The sequence below is a fragment of the Pogoniulus pusillus genome, chromosome 25, assembly GCF_015220805.1.
Source record: "Pogoniulus pusillus isolate bPogPus1 chromosome 25, bPogPus1.pri, whole genome shotgun sequence".
Lineage (NCBI taxonomy): Eukaryota > Metazoa > Chordata > Aves > Piciformes > Lybiidae > Pogoniulus > Pogoniulus pusillus.
In genome coordinates, this window is record NC_087288.1 from 637,186 (window position 1) to 661,718 (window position 24,533).

At 53.8% G+C, this 24,533-nt stretch overlaps 1 long non-coding RNA gene across 3 annotated transcripts; it reads right to left on the bottom strand.

Annotated features, from left to right (window-relative positions):
* Positions 1–13,530: 13,530 nt before the first annotated feature.
* Positions 13,531–22,556, bottom strand: LOC135186416 (uncharacterized). Of its 3 annotated transcripts, none has more exons than XR_010306843.1 (4): positions 22,521–22,554; positions 18,152–18,230; positions 14,861–14,932; positions 13,531–13,824 (listed from the first exon to the last, which is right to left on the bottom strand). It is a non-coding gene; the product is annotated as an uncharacterized LOC135186416 (long non-coding RNA). The 3 variants fall into 3 exon arrangements; XR_010306842.1 differs by having other exon boundaries at positions 18,152–18,327; XR_010306841.1 differs by lacking the exon at positions 18,152–18,230 and having other exon boundaries at positions 22,521–22,556.
* Positions 22,557–24,533: the final 1,977 nt, after the last annotated feature.

The window sequence follows — 24,533 nt, forward strand, 5'->3', positions numbered from 1 at the left end:
AGAAAGAAAACAAAACCTGAAACAGAGATTCTGAGCCTGAAACGGAGAATCTGAGCCTGAAACGGAGAATCTGAGCCTGAAACAGAGAATCTCTACCTGAAACAGAGAATCTTTGCCTGAAACAGAGAATCTGAGCCTGAAACAGAGACTCCTGGAGCCCTGGAGGGGTTGTTGTGGCCCAGGTGCAGGACCCAGGAGCTGGCTTTGCTAAAGCTCCTGCGGCTGACCTCAGCCTAGCAATCCAGCCTGGCTCTTTGCAGAGCCCTCCCAGCCAGCTCAGTGCCACCACTCAGCTCAGGGGAAGATTTCCAAGGCCCCACAAGGTTACAGCTTTGAAAGCCTTCACTAAGTCCATCAATCACCCAAATTTCCATTTGCCCTCTGCAGCAGAGGCCCTGGAAGCATTTGCAGCCTAACTGGAGGCTCATTTGCCAGCTAATCAGCTCTCTGCTCGGCCGAGCCTGTCGTGTTTTACACCACACGATCCATAAGGCAGGTGAAACGGAGGCAGGAGTTAATTAGGGACACCCTCACTGGCTGCAGCTCTGGGTCCCACTCTGAGCGTTTCACATTCCATTAGTTTGTAACAAAATCCTGTAACACCCTTGGAAGGACACACTTTAAAGGCTCCATCTTGACTGTGAGCTGCTGGTGGCAAGCTGCTTTTGTCTGCAGCCCCAGGGTGAGCTGATAGTGCAGGGTAGGAGGTCAGCTCTGGCATCCAGCAGGGAAATCCAGTCAGCAGGTCTAGGCAATAAAAGGCAGAGCTGGACATAGAATCACAGAATCATGGAAGCATAGAACCAAGCAGGCTGGAAGAGAGCTCCAAGCTCAGCCAGCCCAACCTAGCACCCAGCCCTGGCTAACCAAGCAGACCATGGCACTAAGTGCCCCAGCCAGGCTTGGCTTCAGCACCTCCAGGCACAGCGACTGGCAGACCTGGCAGTTCCCAGGGGATGCTGGATCATGCTACTCAAAAATCCAGGGATTGAGGCTTGAGGAGGGCAGGTTGTGGCTGGAGCAGGGGCAGAATCTCTGCAGTGTGAGGGTGGTGAGAGTCTGGCTCAGGCTGCCCAGTGAGGCAGTGGCTGCCTCCTGCCTGGGGGTGCTCAAGGCCAGGCTGGGGGAGGCCTGGAGCAGCTGGGTCTGGCTGAGAGGTGTCCCTGGGCATAGATTAATAGAAGGTCAGGGGCTGGAAGGGACCTGGAAAGGTCATCTGGTCCAGGCCCCCTGTCAGAGCAGGCTCACCCAGAGCAGATCATATGTGGTGGGGAGGTTGGAAGGGATGAGCTCTGAGCTCCCTTCCAGCCTGAGCCATTCTGGGATTCTCTGATTCTGTGAATGCTGTGATCAGGGGGAGGAAGAAAAGCAAAATCAACCCCAAACTATTTCAATTTTAATCTGATCAACTTTTTTCTTAGTTAAGAAACTCCAAACCTTCCTTCTGGACATTGCCTTTTGTGGTGCCTAACTTCTGTTTGGTACAGTGTAATATTCCCACCCTTCAACAGAGGTAGTGAAACGTTGCTTTGGTTTGTGTTTGGCAGAATTTGTTTCCTTTGGGTGCAGGAGCTGTGTGGTGACCACTGGAGGACTTCTTTGACTTTAGCTCACCAAGAGAATCAACCTGGACACTTGTTGTTGATCCAATCAGGGGCAGCTCAGCTCCGATTGCTGTGACGCTGGGGAGAACTGGACTCGTTGAGGAGGAGAAGCAGCACTGCTACCAAGATGCCTTAAGTGCTGATGGAGATTCTACTTCCAAAAGGTCCAAAGGCTTCAGCTGCTTTCCCAGCCTGGCTCCAAGTTTACCTCTGTACAACCTTCACTGATTCTGCCTTCTCTGCCTCAGTCTTTTGTGATGTCCTTCCACCCAGTGGAGCAGGCAGGGTTGAAACTGTGTCCAGTTCTGGGCTCCTTCATTGCAGAGAGATGTTGAGGTGCTGGAAGGTGTTGAGAGAAGGGCAGCAAGGCTGGGGAGGGGCCTGGAGCACAGCCCTGTGAGGAGAGGCTGAGGGAGCTGGGGGTGTGCAGCCTGCAGCAGAGGAAGCTCAGGGCCGAGCTCACTGCTGCCTGCAGCTGCCTGCAGGGAGGCTGTAGCCAGGTGGGGTTGGGCTCTGCTGCCAGGCACCCAGGGACAGAAGAAGGGGACACAGCCTGAAGCTGTGCCAGGGCAGGTCTAGGCTGGATGTTGTTAGGAAGTTCCTGGCAGAGAGAGTGATTGGCATTGGAATGGGCTGCCCAGGGAGGTGGTGGAGTCTGTGTGGCTGGAGGTGTTGAAGCCAAGCCTGGCTGGGGCACTTAGTGCCATGGTCTGGTTGGTTGGGCAGGGCTGGGTGCTAGGCTGGGCTGGCTGAGCTCGGAGGTCTCTTCCAGCCTGCTTGATTTTCTGGTTCTCTGACTTTTGGCCAGCAGAAGATGGCTGCAGCAGCAGCAGCTCCTCCAGCCCCGAGGGTGAGATAATTGCTCCTCCCTGTGCCAGTGCCAATGAATGAGCGCCTGGGCAAGGCTGCCGGCGGCGTGCCCAGAGCAGCTCTGTGCAGACACTTTTGTCGGAGAGAAAACTCGTGTCAAGGTGTTTGGAGCTTTGAAAGGGAACTGCTAATAGAGAGCAGGGCTGAGGAGGCAGCGGTGAGAGGATATTGATTTTCCCACTCCCCACTTCTCAGGTGGCTTTGCGGTGCTGCCCGTTCTGCCTGTCCTCCCCTGGCGCTGCACACAATGGGCTTCCTTCGTCCTGTTCTTCTCTTCGCCGTGCTACAGAATGACCTGGATTCTCCCCTTTGTGCCCTTAATTTAAGAGACTTTCCACCTCTTCACAGCTCTCTCCACCTCATCACAGCTCTCTCCCTTGCCTGATTGTTCCCCACCTGACTTTGCAAACCACAAAAGGAAAAAAGAAAGAAAACAAAACCTGAAACAGAGAACCTGAGCCTGAAATAGAGAACCTGAGCCTGGAACAGAGAATCTGAGCCTGAAATAGGGAATCTGTGCCTGAAACAGAGAATCTCTGCTTTGAGATTGGCTGAGAAGAGAGCTTTGTGGTCTTCTGGCTGGAGAGGGTTCTCTGCTTTGACTTCTCCCAATTGCTGTTTCCAGAGTTACTCTAAGTTCAGATGAGATTTGTTATGTGAGGTTTGCTCTTCTTATGAGGTTGCTGATGAAGTTTGACTTTCCTTATCCCTCATTGAACTTTTCATTGGAGAGCAATCTAAATTGAAGGAGAAATGTTGGCAGACACAGGACCTGCTAAGGGAAGTGCAGAGGGAAAGCTTCATTCTGCTCTTTTGCAAAGATTAAATTCCTTACTGGGGAGTCAAGGTAGCTTGGGAGTGAAAAAGCATAAACCTGGCATGGCCTGGGGATCTCTGCAGCTCCCATCCAACCCCCAACACTCTGCTTCTGTGGCAGGAGTGCAGAAGCCTAAGGTGAAAGCTTGAAAGAGCTGAAATCAGAGAATCATTAAGGTGGGAGAAGCCCTCCCAGAGCACCCACCCAGCCAGCATCCCAACCCGACTGCGGCACAGCATTGTAGCCTCAGGTGCCATGGGCACACCTGTCTGGAACACCTCCAGCCATGGCGACTCCACAACTCTGGGCAGCCTCTGCCAGTCCCTGACCACGCTGGCAGCAAAGAATATTTTCTGGATGTCCAACCTAACCCTCCCCTGGCAAACTGAGGCCATTTTCTCTCATCCTGTCACTTACTAGGCAGCAGAGCCCAAGTCCAGCTCCCTGCAGCCTCCTCTCAGGAGCTGCAGAGGGCAATGAGCTCTGCCCTCAGCCTCCTCTGCTCCACACTGCACCCCCCAGCTCCCTCAGCTGCTCCTGCCCAGCCCTGCTCTCCTCACACAGAGTTCCCTATTCAATCAGTAAGACTCTTCCTACTTCCTAGTTTTCCCCCACCAGTAGCAGCTGGATTTGCAAGATGATGTTTTGCTGGATTTTGAGGAAGAAATGCTTGAGGCCCACAGAAATTCCAGGGCACTTTCAACCTTCACAGAGTCACAGAATTATTGGAGCTGGACTAGACCACTGAGACCATCAGGTCCAGCCTATGACCTGCCACCACCACATTCCTGCTCCTTCAAACCACCTAATCAGCCTGGGTGCAGGAAAAAACTTTGAGAGTGATTGTTCCCCACTGTGTTTTCATCCCTCACATATTTTCCTCATCAAGACATTTGTGTCCAGAGCTCTCCTGCTGCCTGGGACGTGCAGGCTACACCTAAGCACACTCTGCATCCAGTCAGGTTAGCTCCTCAGTGCTGTCACTGATAGCAAACAAAACAGAGGCTTGGAGAGTGCCAGGCGGGAGCTTCTTCATAAAGCCCCTCCTGATGAACGCCTAAAGCCGCCTGAGTCTCCTTTCCCTGGGCACACAAAGCTTTGTGTGGTGCTGGCATCACCTCTGCCTGCTTGGCTCTATCTGCAAACACGTCAGGCTGGAGCCTACCAAGGAAGATGAAGGGAACCTGTGGTGCTCTGCTGAAGTGTCTTAAAAGCTCCTCCTTTATGCAGACACCACAAGAGCTGCCTGGGGATGTCAGGAGAGAGTTTGATGTCTTCTGGCTTGACTAACAAGTGAGAGAGCCCCACCAAAGGCCTTGGCTCCACAGCTGATGCCTCACAGGTTGCCATGGGAACCAGAGCGTTGCCTTAGATCAAGGCTTCTGTGTTGCTGCCTTTCACAACTCATTTCCATCCTTAGTGTCTGAGCTCTGTTTTGCTCCCCTCCCATGTTTGACTCAAAGCTGCTAAGCTGCAGCATTTATTGAATTACATCTCGGCTGTCTCAAGGGATCACCTTGGAGAGGAGATTGATTTCATTGCTCAGCAGTTCACAGGATCACAGATGTCAGGGGTTGGAAGGGGCCCAAGGAGATCATCCAGTGCAACCCCCCTGCCAGAGCAGGACCATCCTATCTAACACAGATCACACAGGAACACATCCAAACAGGGCTGGAAAGCCTCCAGAGAAGGAGACTCCACAGCCTCTCTGGGCAGCCTGTGCCAGGGCTCTGGGACCCTTACAGTAAAGAAGTTCCCCTTGTGCTGAGCTGGAAACTCCTGTGCTGCAACTTACACCCTTTGCTCCTTGTCCTATCCCAGGGAGCAGTGAGCAGAGCCTGTCCCCCCCTCCTGGCAGCCCTCAGATACTTATAAACATTTATCCCCTCTCAGTCTTCTCTTCTCCAGACTAAGCAGCCCCAGGTCCCTCAGCCTCTCCTCATCATCCTCGTAGCTCTCTGCTGGACGCTCCCCAGCAGATCCCTGTCCCTCTGCAACTGGGGAGCCCAGAACCAAACACAGTACTTGAGATGAGGTCTCAGCAGGGCAGAGTAGAGGGGGAGGAGAACCTCCCTTGATCTGCTGGACACACTCCTCCTAATACACCCCAGGATCACAGTGGCCTTGGCCACCAGGGCACATTGCTGTGCCATGGGTAACTTGTTACCCACCAGGACCCCCAGGTCCCTCTCCTTGGGGCTGCTCTCCAGCAGTCACCTCCCAGCCTGGACTGGTGCAGTTCGTTACTGCTCCCCAGATGCAGGACTCTGTGCTTGCCCTTGTTGAACCTCATCTGGTTCCTCTGTGCCCAGCTCTCAGTCTGCCCAGGTCTCGCTGGGTGGCCACACAGCCTGCAGTTGTTTAGCTGCATAATGAAGGGGAGGAGATGGAGAGAAAGGCACAGAAGGGGCTTACTTCCCAGGAAGAAATGGCTCTACAGCAACAAACCCACTGAAGGCTTTCCTGCTGGCAGCCCTGTGCCCTCCAGGGCTGAAGCAGCTGATGAGAGGCTAAACAGGACAGTCACAGAATGGGCTGGAAGGCAGCTCCAAAGCTCGCCCAGTCCAACCCCTCTGCAGCCAGCACTGGAGCAGTGTTAGTGGCAGCTGGGTCATGGAGGCAAACGTGGCTCCAGGCTTCATGTGTGCAAAGCATCACAGATCTGCAGTCATCAGGTGCAGCCTATGAATCCTCTGCTCTTCCTTCTGCTCTTGGGGGACACACAACTGCCACCACCTGCCTCTGTTCCTGAGAATGGTGTGAGAGCAGAGAATCAGTCATAGAGTGGCTCAGGTTGGGAGGGAGCTCAGAGCTCATCCCCTCCAACCTCCCCACCATGCCCAGGGACACCTCTCAGCCTGACTCAGCTGCTCCAGGCCTCACCCAGCCTGGCCTTGAGCATTCCAAGCCCTGCCTTCCTGTGATCCAGCGCCCCTGTGAAGTGTGTAAGCAGCTGAGCCCTCCCAGGCAACAGCTCAAATCACCTCTGTGCCAGCAAAGCCAAGTGCCCTGCCTCGGGGGCTGTGGCCATCCTGATCCTGCCTGTGAGGCTGTGACCTTCCTGCCTCTGAGACTGTGACCTTTCTGCCTGTAAAGCTGTGCCCTGCCTCGGAGGCTGTGACCTTCCTGCCTGTGAGGCTGTGACCTTCCTGCCTGTAAAGCTGTGACCTTCCTGCCTGTGAGGCTTTGACCCTCCTGCTTGTAAAGCTGTGACCTTCCTGCCTATGAGGCTTTGACCCTCCTGCCTGTGAGGTTCCTGTCTGTGAGGCTGTTCCTGCCTGCAGCTGTTCCTGCCCTGCTGGCTACAGCATCCAAGCCACTCAGACAGGCTGCATTTGCTCAGCCCAGTAGAACTCTATTGAGAGTTGTCTTCAGCCATATGATTTTCATCTTAAAAGCTCTTCACTTCTGCTATCTGTCACTTGGCCTATCCCATCCCCAGCTGTGCCAACCAGATTGTTCCTGCCACCTGCAAATAGCAGCACTAAAGCTCACAGCATCACTGCTTGGTTTTATGACCCTTCGCTGTACTTTAATTGCCTCATTTGAGCACATTAAGACCCTGGCTGGAATTAACAGCTTCCAAAGGCTTACATTTTATTTCCCCCCACCCCAGGGGTACTTATTTGCCAGGTGTCAATCAGGATGCAGAACGTTTGAGCACCAACAGGACCAGCCTCACTGCCTGCATCCCACGGATTGCACCACCAAAGCAGATCTGTTTGGCTGCTGTGGCAAGCAGTGACAGGTGGGTGAGCAAGAAAGCCACCACCGGTGCCTGGACACCACTCAGAAGGAAAGTCTGTGGGGAGAAAAGATCGATGTCCCTCCAAGCACATCTCTTACCGCTGCTCTCTGTGACCCTGGGGCACGCTCCTGGGCACAGGCTTTGCGGTGCAGTGGTTTTCAGGGAGGGACGCTCAGAGGAGGTTTCTTTGCAGTTCTGGGCCACTTAGGGGATGCAGACTTGACCAAGCAGCGAGACTGCCCTGCACAAGACCTCCCTGTGCAGATCGAGGAACTTATCACCTGCTCGGAATTCTTTTGTTGCAGAACAATGATTTTTGCTCTCTGCAGCTCCCTGAGAGGAGGCTGCAGGGAGCTGGGCTTGGGCTCTGCTGCCCAGGCTCAGGTGAGAGGAGAGGAAATGGCCTGGAACTGTGCCGGGAGAGGTTAGGGGAGAGGAGGAAAAACGTCGCTGGTGCCAGAGTGGTCAGGGAGTGGCAGAGGCTGCTCAGGGAGGTGGTGGAGTCCCTGTGCCTGGAGGTGCTGCAGAAAGGTGTGCCCATGGCACCTGGGGCCAGGGTTTAGTGGCCATGGGGGGTGGGGTTGCTGTTGGACTGGATGCTCTCAGGGGGCTTCTCCAACCATAATGGTTCTGAGATTCTGGCAGTCAGAAGGAGTAGGGCACAGTTTGGAACATCAGTATCTGCCCCTCTTCCAGGTCCCTGCTTTCTTCTGCTGAGTGCCATGGTCACAGACTTGTAGGATTGTTTTGCCTGGAAAAGACCTGAAAGGGTCCTGCCAGCCTGGCACAGGCTGCCCAGGGAAGTGGTGTCTGAATGCCCACACCTGGAGGTGTTCCTGAGTGCCCTGCCTGGTCTGCAGGACCTGAAAGACCTCTTCCAACTGACCTGGTTCCATGAATCCATGATGCCACCCTCAGCAGGCTCCTCTGGAGCAAAATCACAGCAGAAAGAGCTCCCCCACTACTCCTCCCCCTGCAGAGGAGCTCTCAGGCTGTGACAGGATTGGAGGCTAGAGCAAAGTTAGAGCTGCTAACTGCTGCCCATCCACTGTCTGTGCTCTGCTGGGCTGACACTTTCAACCAAGGCAGTGTTAGAGCTCCTCAGAGACTCAAAGTGTTTCATCCTGAGCAAGCTTCACAAAACTGGGGCCTAAAATATTTATTTTTCCCGTGGAGCAACAAGAAATGCTTTTTTGTAGCCCCCTTCAGATCCTGGAAGGCCACAAGAAGGCCACCTGGGAGCCTCCTCTGCTCCAGCCTGCACAGCCCCAACTCTTTCAGGCTGTGCTCACAGCAGAGCTGCTGCAGCCTCTGAGCATCCTCCTGGCCCTGCTCTGGACACTCTTCAGCATCTCCACAGCCCTCTTGTCCCAGGGGCTCCAGAACTGGATGCAGGACTCCAGGTGGGGTCTCAGCAGAGCACAGCAGAGGGGGAGAATCCCCTCCCTGGCCCTGCTGGCCACACTGCTGCTGCTGCAGCCCAGGCTCTGCTTGGCTTTCTGGGTTGCAAATGCACACTGCTGGCTCCTGCTGAGCTTCTCCTCCAGCAGCACCCCCAAGTCCCTCTCTTCAGGGCTGTTCTCCAGCCTGGCACTGCCCAGTCTGGAGTTGTGCTTGGCAGGGCCTTGCACTTGGTCTTGTTGAACCTCCTGAGCTTGGCTTGTGCCCACCTCTGCAGCCTGTCCAGGTCTCTCTGGCTGGATCCCTGCCCTCCTGCCTGGCTGCTGCAGCACACAGCTTGGTGTGGACAGCAAACTTGCTGAGGTTACTTTTGAGACCATACACAGGCACAGAGCCACTTTTCACAGACCCCAAGCTCCATTCAGTCAACATCTGAGTGAATTCTCAGCTGGACCACTTGAACTGATTCCTGTTCTGTCGTTCACATCTCTCCCAAAATTCACCACTTCTTCCCCCTGCAGCAGGAGAGGGCTTCAAATGGTGGTGCTGAGGCTGTGAGTAAACAGCTTGAGATGATTTGGGGCTCCATTCAGCTCCCAATTCTGCGTTTCTTTCCCGGATAGGGCTCAACTGCAGCTGGCAGCTCCAGAAGGCAGCAATTCACAACAAGTTTCCTCATCAAAACTGCATCATCTCCAGGCTGAAATGAAGAGGTTTGGGTTTTTCTGGCTGTTGTCAGAGGAAGGAAGACAAAGGGGGAGGCAGTCCCAAGTTCTTCAGTCTTCAGCTTCCAGACTGAAGCTCAGCATTGCCCAGGAGCCAGAGGAGGAGTTAAATGTCCTCTCTCATCCTGTCAGAAAAGCTTCCTCAACTTGCCGAGGTGTCGGAGTTGCCAAAGACAGTTCAGGTCGGCAGGACTCACACTGCACCACAGACTGCTGCTGGGACGCTAGTGCCTGGCCCCTGCGCTCCGACACTCACAGATCATAGCGGCAGGGGCGGGAGGGGATCTCTGCAGCACACCCAGCCCAGCCCCCGCCCAGGCAGGGCACTCAGGAACACCTCCAGGTGCCTTTGGAAAGTCTCCAGAGATGGAGACTCCACAGCCTCTCAGGGCAGCCTGCTCCAGTGCCCCTTCACCCTTAAACAAACTCCTGACCTTCAGATGGGGCTTGTGATGTTCCAGTGTGTGCCTGGCACCCCTTCTCCTGGCCCTGGGCACCACTGCACAGCACCTGGCCCCATCCTCCTGGCTCCCACGGCTGAAGTATTGACCGAATCACCCCACAAGTCCTCTCTTCTCCAGCTTAAGCAGCCCAAGTTCTCTCAGTCTTTCCTCACAAGGAAGGTGTCCAGTCCCTGACCATCGGTGCAGCCCTTTCTGTGCCCTCGCCAGCAAGTCCCTGCCCTGCCTCGGCCAAAAGCCACTCCAGCAGCAAAGAAAGTTTTCTTCACATCCAACATGAACCTCCCCTGGTGCAGCTTGAGCCTGGTGAGGGGTCTGGAGAGCAGGGCTGGGGAGGAGCAGCTGAGGGAGCTGGGGGTGTGCAGTGTGGAGCAGAGGAGGCTGAGGGCAGAGCTCATTGCTCTCTGCAGCTCCTGAGAGGAGGCTGCAGGGAGCTGGGCTTGGGCTCTGCTGCCTGCTCTCAGGGGAGAGAAGGAGAGGAGCAGGCCTGGGATGGTGCCAGGGCAGGGTTAGGTTGGAGAGGAGGAAAAATGTCTTTGGTGTCAGAGTGGTCAGGGAGTGGCAGAGGCTGCCCAGCGAGGTGGTGGAGTGCCCATGGCTGGAGGGGTTGCAGAGAGCTGTGCCCATGGCACTTGTGACCAGGGCTCAGTGGCCATGGTGGGGCTGGGCTGCTGCTCTGGGAGGCCTTCTCCAACCCAAACAATTCCATGATTCTTTGATTTTTCTCTCTTTCTGTCATGCTGTGTTCCTGTAAGAGCTGAGCCTTGTTCTTCATTCAGAGTGCTCTGATTCCCGTGCTTGGCTTTGCTGTTTAATGTCTTCCAGAAAGCTGAATGAACTTCTGCTCTGGAGGAGGTGAATGGTTGGCAGATGAACTCAGCTCCACACACACGCTGCACCAAAGGCTCTGCCAGACCTCCATCCGTTTCCCAGGAGCTGCCTGGGCTTGGGGCTCCTCCACACTGCTCTGTTTCCCTCAAGGAAGGAAACAGAGAGGTTGCAGCCCCCAGACAAATGATCATCCTCATAGCTGAGTGATTTTGCAATTTACAAAGCTGATTGAATAAAGCAAAATTTGAAGAGCATGCAATAAAAACCAATTCCCAATGTTTCCAGAGAACAGGGCAAGAGCATCCTGAGCACTGCTCCTGCTGTCGCAGCTGCAGACAAATGCAGCAGGCAGAGGCAATTACAAGCCCTTTATTGGATTTCCTCTGCAATCCTGCTCTGTGATCCTGCCCATTTGTCCTGGCTGAGGGACAAACGAGGGATTTAATGCTTACAAGAAGGCAGATGGTGGTGGCTGCCGTTCACCCACACGGGCTTCAGACCGAGCACAGACCCTGGGGGCAAAACCAGTCTCAACCCCTGCTGTGTCTCTTGGGGACATTACTTTCCCCACCCCGCTCTGCTTCAGGGCTTCAAGGAAGCCATTTGTGATGGCCGAGAAGGCCAAGGGCAGCCTGGGGTCGATCAGAAGGGCTGTGCTGAGCAGGTCCACAGAGGTTCTCCTGCCCACCTGCTCTGCCCTGCTGAGGCCACAGCTGGAATGTTGTGCACCTCAGAAGCAGCAGTACAATCTTCTTGTTATTTGGTTCTTACTATTATGGGGTTTTTGGCGACTACAAGCCCAGTTTGTATGTTAAGGTTGGGGTAAACCATTTCTAAAGGGAAAAAAAAAGGGAACCAAGAAACCAAACAAGAAGGATGAAAGCCAGGTCGGGCTCTGCTAAATGGAGGAAGCAAAAGTGCAGTGTTTATTTGCTTCCAAGGATGCCTATTTGCCAGAGCAGGCAATATAAACTATTTTAATCTACTCCACTTACAAGGGCTTCTACACAGATTGCTGCCAGGAAGCAATCTAAAGAGCAGACCCCCATTGTTTTACAGCAGAGAAGTTGTTCTTTCTCTTCCAGCCCTACCATAATCCATCCATTAAGCAGTGCCTGTTTCTGGGCACTGATCCAGGCAGCAAAGCTCCTGCCCCTGTTTTCTATTCTGCTGAGTGCTGCAACAGGGGAGCAGGGTTTTGGTGTGGAGCTCCACAGCTCCACTCCTCCTGCAGGAGGTAACTGCAAGGATGCTCTGAGCAGTAAGGTGAAAGGGACACAACCACTGAACTCCAGGACTCCACCAATGTCCTGAGACCCTTCTTAGGTTGCTTCAGACCCATTTAATTAGAGAACAAGTCCCATGAGGAGCAGCTGAGGGAGCTGGGGGTGTGCAGTGTGGAGCAGAGGAGGCTGCAGGGAGCTGGGCTTGGGCTCAGGCTCTGCTGCCTGCTCTCAGGTGAGAGAAGGGGAGGGTTGGGTTGGAGAGGAGGGCAGCCTGTGCCAGTGTCTGCCCACTCTCACTGTCAGCAATTTCTTCCTCATCTCCCCTCTCCCAGCTCAAAGCCACTGTGCCTCGTCCTGGCACTCCCAGCCCTTGCCAAAAGTCCGTGTCCCCCCCCCCCCCCCCCCGGCTCTCCTGCAGCCCCTTCAGGCACTAGAAGGCTGCTCGAGGCCTCATCCAGCCTGGCCTTGAACAGCTCCTGGAGCATCTGTAAAGTACTTGATGACTTAGTAAAAAGTGTCCCTGAATCCCGACCTCCCCACCCTGCCCAGGGATGCCTCTCAGTACACTCAGCTGCTCCAGGAATCACCCAGCCTGGCCTTGAGCACCCCCAGTGCTGCTGCAGGCCAGGCTGCTGGTGCCCTTCTTGCCCAGCTGGGCTCAGCCTGACTCATCTCCAGCTGCTGTCACCCACCTAAGAGGTAATAACCCAGGAGCCAGGTGTGTTCCTGCAGCAGTGTCTGTCTCACAGCTGGGCTCTCTCTTCCCTCCTCGCTGTGCAGAGATATCTACATTTCTAATGTGCTATTTTCTCCTACTCCTGTCAGAACTTTGACTGCAGCTCTAACACATACCCTAAATAATTCATGCTGCAAAATGCCACTCACCTAAGGGCCACGATTTGGAAAGGAGGTTGGACCAAGCCAGCTGCTGCTGGAGGGAACTGTTGTTATTATTATTACTCTTAGTGCTATTACTGTTTTTACTGGTAGGACTATTATTACTATTACTTTATTGCTATTGGGATTAGGATTTACTCTTCTGATGCCTGTGATTACCAGTGGGGTGATTACAGTGACTCTGCCTATTAGTTTTGTTCTTATTATTTACTTTCATTATTATCTTACCCCCTGGACACACAGGAAGTGTGAGCCCAGGCTTTGTCTTCTCCCCTCTGAGCTCTCAAGTGGTGGCAATGCTCATGGGTGAATTTTCACTTGAAGTGATTGCAAAGGAGGAGTTTCTCTGAGCTTTGTGCTTTTGGTTCTGGAGAGGTTTTTGTTCTTCCCTTGTGTAGTTTCCATTTATCATAGAATCAGGCTGGTGGAAGAAACCTCCAAGCTCATCCAGCCCAATTTATCACCCAGCCCTAGCCTAGAATCAAGCAGGGTGGAAGAGAGCTCCAAGCTCACCCAGCCCAACCTAGCACCCAGCCCTGGCCACTCAACTAGACCATGGCACTAAGTGCCCCAGCCAGGCTTGGACACCTCCAGGAACAGTGACTCCACCACCTCCCTGTTCCCCTCTGCTCACCACTGTGTGCACTTATGGTGCCCCCAGCATAAGGACATGGAACTGCTGGAGCAGGTCCAGAGGAGTCCATGAAGATAACCAGATGGTCCAGGAAGGAGGCAGCCACAGCCTCCCTGGGCTGCCTGTGCCAGACCCTCACCATCCTCACCTTAAACAGACAATAATGAATCCCAGCAGCAGAGGACAGAAGTTCCTGAACTTCAAGCATCCCAAGCCCACCAGGCACAGAGTTCATTGTCCCAGTAATTGCAGCATTCAAATATCAGAGAACTGCCAGGGCTGGAAGGGACCTCAGGGCCCCATGGTCAGGAGCACTGTGGGGTTGCTCATCACAAACACCCAGCAACCTCAAGATGCGAGGAGAAGAGCTGCAATCTGAAAGGAGGAGGTGGTTCTGTGGCAGGAATCAGTGAAGAGCTCAGAGAGGGAGACACCAAATGCTGCAGGACAATCTGTGTCTCTGCCTGGCCCCCCGAGGTCAGAGGCTCTCCAGCAGACCACAGCCCGAGATGGCAGATAATGGACTTGCAATAATTGGTGAGGCTGGGAGGATTAGTGGATTAGTCCAGAGGTCTTTGGAGCCTGAGGGACGAGGTTGAGAGATCTGGCTCTGGGTTGGAAAAAGAGAAATGAGTTTGATAATCTCTGCTTAGTGCCTGGGAAGCATCTGTACAAATCCAACCCCAAAGCACCCCCAAGCATCTGTGCCACTGCAATGCCTCGCTTGCCAAGGTCAGAGCTGGGGGGACATGCAGAGGAAACCAGCAGCAAGGCCACAGCTTTCTGCTTGGAGCTGGTAGCAAGCTGGGAGGGCTGCCTGGCACCACCTCGGGTTGTGCTGCCAGCCAGTGAGTGCTGGGCAAGGGACACATCACCCAGTGCAGCAGGGACAAGGACAGGCTCCAGCACAGAGCAGGGCTTGTCCTGCTGGAAAGCAGCTCCGTGGAGAAGAGCTTGGAGCCCTGGTGGGCAGCAAGCGCTGCATGGGCCAGCAATGTGCCCCTGTGGCCAAGAGGGCCAAGGGCATCCTGAGGGGGTGTCAGGAAAAGTGTGGCCAGCAGGGCCAGGAAGGTTCTGCTGCCTCTGCTCTGCCCTGCTGGGCTGCTGTGAGGAGAGGTCAGGCTTGCCCCGTGCTGGATGGTGACTCCACCACCTCCCTGGGCAGCCCATTCCAATGCCAATCACTCTCTGACAACAACTTCCTCCGAACATCCAGCCTAGACCTGCCCTGTCCCCTTCTTCTGGTGCTGGCTGCCTGGCAGCAGAGCCCAACCCCACCTAGCTACAGCCTCCCTGCAGGCAGCTGCAGACAGCAATGAGCTCTGTCCTGAGCCTCCTCTGCTGCAGGCTGCACACCCCCAGCTCCCTCAGCCTCTCCTCACAGGGCTGTGCTCAAACGAGCTCCAATGCATTAAAACAGCCATGATTAAAACCTGTCTGAAGCCCAGAGGGAAGGCAGCAGGTGGAAAAGGGCAAAGTGCAAGGAACCAGGAGGGTGGCATGCAGTGAGGTGAGCTGCAGCCAGCAGCTGCCAGCCTGTGGCAGTGCTGCTGCTACCTGCCTGGGCTCCTGTGTGAAGCGAGGCTAACTGCACTACCCCCTGCACACACGAGGTGCTGGCTGTGCATTCGGAGCCTTTTTCTCACCGAGGTGGAAGCAGAGACTCCAAATTTATTGTAGAGATCTTTCTTCATGACAGGGGCCACAGCCTCAGCTCTCTGGAAGAGACCATAACCCATCAGCTCCTGTCTGCACAGTGATTTAGCTCTGGGCTTATCTCTCTTCCTGGGGAGTCATTGTCCTGAAATCAATACTGAGACTGGAACCTTACATAATACTTTTGTCTTGGTGCTGCCCTTTCATCTGTGATTTGGAGGGATTGAAACAATATCTGCTGTTGTCTCGAGAGCCCACCAAAGGAAGCTCTCCTCGTTCCTCCCCAGCCCAAAGTGCTGTCCACAGGGTGTGCAAGCACAGTGCGAAAGCTCTATTGGGCTTGGGAGACCAGTGGAGCCGCTGCTCTGGGCCTCCTCTGCCCTGCAGGTGAGGAGTTGCAAGCAGAGCATGCAGCAGCCAGGGGAGCTGTCAGCTGCTCTGCCTTTCTGCAGCCCTGAGCCAACAAGCCCAGAGCTGGACACAGTCCTTCAGGTGTGGCCTCAGCAGGGCAGAGAGAGGGGAAGGAGAACCTGCTCGTCCTGCTGGCCACACTGTTCACAGCTCTGCTGGTTTGAGGCTGACTGGAATGTTTTAATGAGAAAAAATGGGTGCTAGGCTGTGAAAAGGGAAGAGAGGTGAGGTCTGCTGCACTCGGGGGCATGCTGGGATGGTGAAAAGCAAGGACACAAGCATAAGAGAGTCTGTCAGTGGCTGTGCTTTCTCCCTGGGCTTCTGCTGTGTAGCCCAACTACTTCTGCATCTCACCCCCCTTGCTGAGCCTCCAAACTCACCTTGCACATAAGGCAGGTTCTGGGGTAAGAGTGGGAAGAAGGTGGAAGGGTGGTTGGGAGCCCCCCTGGGCACTCTGGCTGCTGGGAGGGCTGCTGTGTTTCTGCATCACCTTTGCCTTCTATGTTTCTGTCTGCAGCTGTACAGATGTGTGATGTTCTGCAGACACCTGCTTGTCCACTGTGCTGAGCTGTGGACAGGAAGCCTCAGTCCTGAGCTTCCAGCTGGCTGAGCCTAGGCTGGGGATTTCATAAGAGTGGGGGGCAGGTAACTCCCAAACCATCACAGTAACACACCCCAGCAGCCCACTGACCTTCATGGCCATGAGGGCACATTGCTGGCTCATGGTGACCTTGGTGTCCACCAGGGCTCATAGAATCAGCCAGGTTGGCAGAGACCTCCAAGCTCACCCAGCCCAACCTAGCACCCAGCCCGGGCCAAGCAACCAGACCCTGGCACTAAGTGCCCCAGCCAGGCTTGGCTTCAACACCTCCAGCCACAGAGACTCCAGCACCTCCCTGGGCAGCCCATTCCAGTGCCAATCACTCTCTCTGGGAAGAACATAAAGTTCATGATCAGAAAAGGATAGATGGCTGTCACTGGGTGATAGGGTTCTGTCCTTCCGTCCATTGCGTTCAGTTTATCCACCTGGATCTTTATTCCAATAATGGAATTCCTGAGTTCAGTGCAATTTATCCACCTGGAGTTGTACCTTAACATTGAAACTCTCTGATTCTTGGAATTTCCTGCAATTTATCCATCTGGATTTCTGATTGGATCAAAACATTTCCCTGCTCCACAGACATCAGGGGTTTTACCTGCCTTCACTTGTAACCTAACAAAGTGCCATCCTTCTAGGACTTGTGTGCAATTTATCCACCTGGATTCTTAATTTAATGACAGAATTCCAGGATTTTATGAATTCTGTACAGATTATCTGCCTGGATTTTTAATTTAGTAAGAGAATTCCACTATTGTATGAGTTCTGTGCAATTTAGCCACCTGGATTTTTACTTTAATAAGAGAACTCCATGATTCTATGAGTTCTGTGCAATTCATCCACTTGGATTTTAAATTTAATAGGAGAATTCCCCAATTCTATGAATTTTGTGCAATTTATCCACCTGGATTTTAAATTCAATAATGGAATTCCATGGTTCAATGAATTGTGTTTGATTTATCCACCTGAAATTTTAATTTAAAGAGAGAATTCCATTATTTTCTTAATTTTGTGCAATTTTTCCACTCGGATTTTTAATTTAATGAGAGAATTCCCTGATTCTATGAATTGTGTGAGTTAGCCTCCTGGAATTTAAATTTAGTAAGAAAACTCCCGGATATTTAATAAGAGAATTCCCTGATTCTATGGACTTTGTACAATTTATCCACCTGGATTTTTAATTTAATGAGAGAATTCCATGATTTTATGAGTTGTGTGCAATTTATCCACCTGGATTTTAATTTTAATGAGAGATTTTCCCAGTTCTGTGAATTCTGTGCAATTTATGCCCCTGGATTTTAAGTTTAACCAGAGAATTCCATGATGTCACCAACTGTGTGCAATTTATCCAGCTGGATTTTTAACTTCATGATGAAATTCTCTGCCTCTGTGACTCAATCCACCTGGAATTCTCACCTAGCCACAGACTTCTACGACTCCATGACTTTAATGTGATGTATCCAGCCAGAGTCTCAGTTCCACAGGCAGATTCTCGATGCTATGGATTTGCTGCCGTCCACCTGCCTGAGTTTTTAAGCACTCCATTGCTCCATTAATAATTTACCCACCCAGAGCTTGGATTTAATGACAGAACTCTACAGTTCCATGACTTTGATGTAACTTCACCCATCTGGAGTTGTAACTGAGTGAGGGTTCCTGATTCTCTGCCAGGACTTTCAATTTCAGGACAGACTGATATAGTTCTGTGAATGTAGTGGAGTTTCTCTCTCTGGGCTTTGAATTGCAAGGTGGAGCTCTACAATTCCTTGGTTCTCAGGCACCTTACCCAGCTGGGATTTTAAGTGAATAAGCACAGCTGTGATGCAGTTAACCCCCTGTGATGTGTGCAGCTGGACCTTTGCTCCACACCTCCTCTCAGCATGGCTTCTTTGTGTGAAGCACAGAAAGAGCACTGGTGACAGGTGCCACGAGTTGTGCCACGGAAGATTCAGGTTGGGCATTAGGAGAAATGTCCTCCCACCAAGAGTTCCCAGGCACTGGCACAGGCTGCCCAGGAAGGTGGAGGAGTGCCCATCCCTGGAGGTGTTTGAAAGTCACCTGGGTGTGGTGCTGAGGGATATGGCTCAGTGGTAGCAGCTTAGTGGCTGTGGTGCATTGTGAGCTCTGGGCGAGGAGTTGGGCTGGATGGTCACAGGAGGTTAGGGCTTGGAAGGGACCCAAGGAGATCGTTGAGTCCAACCCCCACCTCAAAGGCCTCTTCCAGCCTTAACAGTGCTGTGGTTCTATGGTGCCAAATGGTCAGCTGCCTCACCTTTACTTCTTTATGTCATCAGAGTTGCAAAGCCACCAGATGGAGGAGGCCTGGATGAAGCCATCAGCTCTGCAGCAGCCTAGTCAAAGGCAGAGGTGGTTCTCAGAGAGCAGAAAGCCAACCAAGAGGAGAAGACATTTCACCTCTTTGCCAGCTTCTTTCCAGACCAGCAACTCCTGTGACAGCAAAGAACGAGGAGGCTTTGTAGGCAGCCCCAGAGAGCCAAATTAAACACTGCCTCTTACAGCAAGCTCCATTTCCCCCTTTCTTCTCGTCAGGTTTGTTTCTTTCCACTGAATATTATCCTTGGGGCCAAAGAGCCTCTGCAAGAGCTGGCAATTAGCGAGTTGAAATACAGGAGAGATTGCTTCTTGGGAAGTAAAGGAGGAACTCGGGCTGCTAAATCAACCCAACCAAGAGGAATGTGTGCTCGGAATGCTAAACTGCCGTCGTCTGCGGCCCCTCGGCTTCCCAGGGAGGGGAAGAGGCTCGTTAAGGAACAGGGGTAAATAATGAAGACGTTGGTGTCACATCAAGGGGAAGGATAACAGAGAATTAGTCTAAAGACATTCCCTCAGATGAAGGAAAAGAAATAAATCCCAGGCAGCTTGGCAGAGGAGAAGGCTGAGGAGATATATTCATCTGAGAAATATTCATGTCAGGAAGCTTCGGAGCAAGGAGGAGCAAGAGGACTAAAGGCAGAGAAGGTGCCAAAACAAAGAGAATTGTTGATTCAGTGCTGTAGGTGCTTAACACGCAGTAGCTGCCGCTGCCGAGCAGGCACTGCGGGGAGGGGAGGAAAGCAAAGCCAAAACAACACAGAGAGCTACAGCAAAAAGGGGAGTTTGCTCCTTACTGTCAGGAGGCTTCCTTCAGATCCTCCTCAAGAAACAACGGGCTCAGGTGCTTCAAACTAGCTCAACTGGTCGGTTTATCACCCCAAGATCTGAGACGATCAAGGGAAGGCATCAGGGCTCCAACTCCGTCGTGGCAGTGCCCTCGAAACTGCCCTGGCTTGGCATGTTCTCACGGAGCCCAGCTGAGCAGAGCGCTCCCATCACACAGGGGCTGCGGCTCCCTCCCAGCTCACCTCCTCCTGCACCCCACCCGGCGTGCTCCGAGAGACCTCTGCGCAGGAGGGGTTGAACTGACTCACATAGCAGCATCTCAGCACGGAAGGGGCTGGGCAAGACCTCTGGAGATCGTCTAACCAACTGCCCTGCTGGAGAGAGGGCACCCAGAGCAGCCTGCACAGGAACACGTCCTGCAGAGGAGGCACTCCACAGCCTCCCTGGGCAGCCTGCTCCAGGGCTCCAGCACCTTCACGGGAAAGGATCCTCTCCGTGGCAGGTCTGGGCTGGATGTTGTTAGGAAGTTCCTGGCAGAGAGAGTGATTGGCACTGGAATGGGCTGCCCAGGGAGGTGGTGGAGTCTGTGTGGCTGGAGGTGTTGAAGCCAAGCCTGGCTGGGGCACTTAGTGCCATGGTCTGGTTGCTTGGCCAGAGCTGGGTGCTAGGTTGGGCTGGGTGAGCTTGGACCTGTCTAATTCTATTCTAAACCTCCTGGATTCCAGTTTGTGCCCCTTGTCCTGTCATTGGGCAGCACTGACAAGAGCCCAGCCCATCCTCATGAGCCCACCCTTTACCTACTGAGAAGTGTTGAGAAGCACTGGGATTGCTCAGCCTGGAGCTCCAGGGAGACCTTCTAGCAACCATCCAGAACCAGGGCTTTGAGAAGGCTGAGGAGGGACTTTGTGCAAGGACTTGTGGTGACAGGACAAGGAGAAATGGTTAGAAACTGGAGCAGGGTAGATTTAGATTAGACATGAGGAAGTCCTTCACTGCCAGGGTGGTGCAGCATTGGTTGCTCAGGGAGGTGGTGGAGCCATTCAAAGTCAGGCTTGAAGGGACTCTGAGCAGCCTGCTCTAGCTGGGGATGTCCCTGCTGACTGCAGGAGGGTTGGCTCAGGTGCCCTTTGCAGGTCCCTTCCACCCCACTGCATCCCATGCCTCTAGGGTTTTAAGAGCCCCTCTCAGGCTGCTCTTCTCCAGGCTAAACAGCTCCAGGTCTCAGCCTCTCCTCATCAGAGGGATGCTCCAGGCCCCTCAGCATCCTCACCATGGACTCTGTTTGCAAAGCAGCTGAACTTGCCTGTTGCCAGCCCACTAAGCAGGGCCCTTCACATCCCCTTCCTCCCTCCCTCCTTTCTCCCATCAGCAGAGCTGCCTTTCCATAGGCAAATAATGGATTTTTGTTAGCTCAAAGGGGAAAACAGGAACAAATGATTCTGTGTCTGTGGTGCTGTCCTGGGGAGACAGTCAGGGGATGTTGGCTTATTGTTGCCTTTGGAAGATGTGAAACATTCATGGACTAAATGAAGTATCTCAGGTTTATTTCAAAGCCAAGCCTGCTTCATAACAATTAAATACTAATGTGATTATTCTCTAAATGAATATGGATTACTCCTTGCTAGAGAGCTTCCCCCTCCCTCCCCCCCCCCCCCTTTCTGGAAATGCCAACTTTAATTAAATGATTTACAGGAGATAAATAACCAAGTGTGGGAACAAAGGGGAGGCAGAGCTGATGTTGCACTGTGCAAATGTTACACTACTGCAGACCTCAACCAGGAGGAAAATATTTACAAGAAGGGAGGGGGGAAAAACAATAACAAAACCCAAACCAAGAACCCTCAGCAAGGCTTTGGCCTATTCCTCCTGTTTCCACAGATCATTTCTCATGGAAAGTTACAGTCACAGAGAGGGCTGGGGTGGCAGGGAGCTGCAGAGCTCCCCCAGTCCAACCCCTGCACTCAGCAGGGACATCCTGCACTAGAGCAGGCTGCTCACAGCCCTGTCAAACATCATTTGAACACCTCCAGGGATGGAGCCTCAACCACCTCCCTGGGCAACCTGTTGCAGAAACCTCCTGGCGCAGAACTTGTTCCTCACAGCCGATCTCAATCTGCTCTGCTCTCATCTCAAACCATTGCCCTGGTCCTGCCCCTGCAGGCCTCTGGGCACAGTCCCTCTGCAGCCTGCAGGAGTACCTTCAGGCACTGGGAGGCTGCTGTTAGGTCTCCCCAGAGCCTCCTCTTCTCCAGGCTGCACACCCCCAGCTCCCAGCCTGCCAGAGGCAGACTCACAAATCTCATTTCCATACAACAAAAGAGTTAGTTGGTTAGGGAAGATGAATATTCTCTGTTCCTTGCAGGGAAAGCTCCGTGGAGCTGCAGTCCAGCTGATACAGGGCAGCAGGAGTTGGGTTGGAAAGGATTTTCAAGACCACCCAATGCCAACCCCTGCCATGGGCAGGGACTCCTCCCACCAGCACAGGTTGCTCAAGGTCTCATCCAGCCTGGCCTCCAACGCCTCCAGGGAGGCTGTGGAGCACAGAATGTGACCAAAGGCCTGGAGCAGCTGAGCATGGTGGGGAGGCTGGAGATGAGATTGAGGCCCCTTGCAGAGCATTTAGTACAAGCAATTGTTGCCTAAATAATGGTTCCCTTCCTCCTCCTTCCTAACCACATGAGAAGTGCCCTGGAGTTAGAAACCCTGCAGGTGACCTCTGCCTTTGTCAGCCCCTGATGGAAAGGGGACCCCCAGGAGGCAGCTCAATGCAGGAGATCAACTGCAGGGCAAAGATCACTTACAAGAAGCAAGTCAGGCAAAGTGCAAGGCCACAGCAGGGCTCAGGCCGGGAGGGACTTCGGCATCATCTAAAGATGCATTGGAAAAGAGCTGCTATGGGATCAGGGAAGGGAGAGCAGAAGCCATGGGATGTGGAGCAGCAGAGCCGCGGCAGGAAGCCTGCTGCAGCCTGCACTGCCTGTGCCGCCCATAGCCCCTGTGCCACTTGTGCCGCCTGCTGCAGCCTGCACTGCCTGTGCCGCCCATAGCCCCTGTGCCACTTGTGCCGCCTGCTGCAGCCTGCACTGCCTGTGCCGCCCATAGCCCCTGTGCCACTTGTGCCGCCTGCTGCAGCCTGCACTGCCTGTGCCGCCCATAGCCCCTGTGCCACTTGTGCCGCCTGCTGCAGCCTGCACTGCCTGTGCCGCCCATAGCCCCTGTGCCACTTGTGCCGCCTGCTGCAGCCTGCACTGCCTGTGCCGCCCATAGCCCCTGTGCCACTTGTGCCGCCCATAGCCCCTGTGCTGCCCGCGGCCCCTGCGCCGCTGCAGTGCCCTCGCTGGGCCAGGCTCTGAGGGCTGCTGTTTAGCCAGCAGGAGCCTGAACCTCAGCAGTTGCTCTGCAAGCCAGCCCGAAAGCGCCATCGTGCTGAGTCAGCGTGTTCCTACCGAACCGGGGGGCCAGCAGGCCCCCCGGCCTTTGATCCCCGCCACCAGGCACCCGGTGCACAGCAGGGCACTCACCGGCAGCCGCAGCAGGAGGATCCTCTGCCCGCTCGGGCAAGCTGGGGGCTGCTGCCCCCTGGGCCCCTTATAAAGGGCAGTGGGCAGGGAGGGCAGAGTGGTGACACCTGGGCTGGGAGGAGACTCCAGCAGCACCCAGGTGCTGTGGGTTAGGGGGGAACGGGGACGCGGGGGTGGGACAGGGCAGGTGTGGAGGGACAGGGGAGGTGGTGCTGAAAGGAGGGAGATGGAGAGGGAAAGGTCAGAGATGAAAAGAGGAGGATGGAGAAAAGGAGGGAGGTGGACAGGGAAAGATTGGAGATGCAAAGAGGAAGAAGGCAGAAAAGGAAGGAGGTGGAGAGGAAAGGAGGGAGATGAAGAGGAAACCCAAGAGAGAAGTGGCCTGGAGTGCTTGCACCAAAACCAGTCTGTGCATGGGCAGCCTCCTGTCGCTCCTGCTTGGAGCAGTGCCCAGACCCCTTCAGCAGCTCACTGTGCAGAGACCTTCAGCAGCTCTGTGCTGGCTGCAGAAGAGCAGATCACAGCTGTCTAAGGGCACAAAATGAGGAAGTAAAGAAATGACAAAGAAAGGCAAGCACAAATTCTGAGTATGCACACACAGAGCCTGAGGTCTTTCTGCAGGGTCCCCATGGGAAGTGTTCCTGTGTGACCTGCTCTGCTCTGGCAGGGGCTTGGCCTGGATGATCTGTGAGGTCCCTTCCAACCCCTACCATCCTGTGCTAAGGACACTGCAGGCAGCTCTGAGCACAGGCTTAGGTTCTGGGCACCTGAATGTGGACTGGTGTGAGAAGTGCTCCTGAGTCCTGGCTGAGTCGTTGAAGAAGGTTTGGCATCCTCACCTCGTGGGGGATGCAGCTTGGCACATCAGGTCTGTCAGGTCCAGGTCCATCCTGTGCTGAGGGCTCCAGAGCTGGACACAGCACTGCAGAGCAGAGGGGTAGGATCCTCTCTCTCCACCTGCTGACCACACTTCTTTTGCTGCTTTTATTGCTCCTCTGGGCACAGAGGAACCAAATGAGGTGCAACAAGGACCAGTGCAGAGCCCTGCTCCTGGGGAGCAATAATAAACTGCAGCAGCACAGGCTGGGAGGTGACTGTTGGAGAGCAGCCCCAAGGAGAGGGAGCTGGGGGTGCTGGGGGAGAGCATCCATGGCACAGCAATGTGCCCTGGTGGCCAAGAGGCCAATGGCATCCTGGGGGGCATTGAGCAGAGTGTGTCCAGCAGAACAAGGGAGGTTCTCCTGCACTTCTACTCTGTGAGTGATTGGCATTGGAATGGGCTGCTCAGAGAGGTGATGGAGTCTGTGTGCCTGCAGGTGTTGAAGCCAAGCCTGGCTGGGGCACTTAGTGCCATGGTCTGGTTGACTGGATAGGGCTGGGTGACAGGTTGGACTGGGTGAGCTTGGAGCTCTCTTCCAACTTGGTTGATTCTATGATTCAGGTACTGGAAAGCTGCTCCAAGGTATCCCCCAGGCCGTAGGGCCTCAACTCTCTCCCAACCTGTCCCCATGGGACATCTTGGAGCAGCTGCAGTTTGATACCTTTTGCTCTGTCTGCTCCCCAACTACCTCTTGGAACAAGCTACCTCTGGCCACTGATACCCAAATGAATCTGCAGCCTGCTGGGAAGTGAAGGCATGGAGCAGTAAGTGCCTTGAGAAACAGCCTCCATACAAAGTCTAAATAAATCAATAAAGGGAAGAGGATGCAGAAATACACAAATCAAAGTAAGGTTCTGCTCGGGGTGGAAATGGTCCCCATCAAGGCCTTTTTCTTCCAGTCACTCTTGGTAATTCATCACAATCCTGCTGGATGGCAGCACCCAGCAGAGCTCCTGTGCTGTACTTGGAGCTGCTCTGCTGCTGCCACCGCAGCACTTTGCTGCTTTATTGATTTTCTTCTTCTTTTTTCCTCCTCCTTTTTGAAAGCTGCACTCTTATATTCATCTTTGCCTCAAATTAGGCACATATATTTTCGGCTTTATAGTCTTCAACCTCCATCTCACCCTTCCCAC